The sequence below is a fragment of the Anabrus simplex genome, chromosome 2 (genome assembly GCF_040414725.1).
Source record: "Anabrus simplex isolate iqAnaSimp1 chromosome 2, ASM4041472v1, whole genome shotgun sequence".
NCBI classification, from domain to species: Eukaryota; Metazoa; Arthropoda; class Insecta; order Orthoptera; family Tettigoniidae; genus Anabrus; species Anabrus simplex.
The window spans coordinates 177676714-177678339 of NC_090266.1; the positions used below are offsets into that span (position 1 = coordinate 177676714).

General features: G+C 42.9%; 1 non-coding gene across 1 annotated transcript; it reads left to right on the plus strand.

Annotated features, from left to right (window-relative positions):
- The first annotated feature begins 552 nt into the window (after positions 1–552).
- TRNAS-CGA (transfer RNA serine (anticodon CGA)) lies at positions 553–634 on the plus strand. The gene has a single exon. It is a non-coding gene; the product is annotated as a tRNA-Ser (tRNA).
- Positions 635–1626: the final 992 nt, after the last annotated feature.

Here is a 1626-nt window from a genome sequence, read left to right on the forward strand (position 1 = left end):
GAAATTGGCTCGTCTTATATATCCGGGCTTGACCTTAAGCATACACGTCATTGAAATTACTTGATATCTTGACGTTGCGATATCTCCTTAAATAAAATAGTTATGAAATTTGGACATGAGCTGTCTGTTATTGTAAGCTACATGGACCCGTTGTCCGTTAGTCGATATCTCATCTGAAAGCGGAGATATCAAAAAGCTTCCAGATGGTTCTCTCTGACGTGAGGGCAACGCGTTTTGTGAAGTCGTAGTGTCTTAGCAGGCTGCCACGAGCTCGCTCGCCGAAAGCGTTGCATCATAGCCCACAACGCGCACAATTTGAAAGGATGAAACAGACCGCGCGGACGCCAGTTCGATCACGGGCGGTTCCTGTTTCAATATATATATGCACTATATACATAACCTACTCGCTGTACCTGTGCTAATCCCAAAATACTTCATCGACGCTGACTTACAATAACAATATTATTACACTCTGTATTTATTGGATTAGGCGCGAAATCCTTCCTTAAGTAATGAAACGGACTCAATATACTTGGCAACTAGCAGGAGTGTGCAGTCGTAGCCGAGTGGTTAAGGCGTCTGATTCGAAATCAGATTCCCTCTGGGAGCATAGGTTTGAGTCCTACCGACTGCGAAAGTTTTATTCAGATCAAATGGATTCTATCATCACTATTGACCTATCCGAGGCTTTTGAAAGGGCAGATCAAAGGAGATTATTGACGGAAATGAGGATTACTTGACTAGGGAAAGAATGGATTGAATAAGGGGCTAAATATCTAGAAAATGAAACTCAGGGAGTTAGAGTAGCTGAAGTGTAATCTGATCCTGCAATGATTTAGAGGTTGAGGATGCCGCAGGGCAGTATTGTTGAAACTTGATGTTTTCTTATATACACACAGTCAGAAACAAAAGTCTACATACGCCCACTTATTCCATACTTTTGGGACAACCCTTACTGCATGTGAATACTTTTGTCCCTTATTTCAGTGTGACAGAAAGCAGAAAAAATGGGAAAAGCCTAACGAAGGCCTCCAAGGGAAAAATCTTGTTCCAGTAACGAAACGTGGAGGTGGGAACATTCTTGTTTGGAGTTGCATGCCTGGTACTGGGGTAGACAATTTAGTGTTTATTGAAAATAAAATGGATAAATGGAAGTATCTGTATATATCATGTTAAAAGTCCGTCTCCGTAGCTGCCGTCCACGGTGGCCGGGGTTCGAATCCCGGTACTGCCAGGAATTAAAAAATGGCAGGAGTTTACTTTACTTCATCAGAGGAAAATCTCTGTTGAAAGACTGAGACGTGAGGGTCATTCAACAAGACATCGACCCTAAATATACCGTTGCAATAGTGAAAAAATGGCTGCTTTCAAATGTTTCCAGGCAGTTTCATTCACCTCTCGTCCCCCGACATCAACCCTGTTGAACACCTTTGGACCGGACGGTTGAGGCACTGGCTTTCTTACCCCATCTTGGCAGATTCGATCCTGGCTCAGTCCGGTGGTATTTGAGGGTGCTGAAATACGACAGCCACGTGTCGGTAGGTTTACTGACAAATAAAAAAAACTCCTGTGGGAGTACTCTAAATTCCGGCACCTCAAATGAGTGTTAGATCAGAAAATAAATAA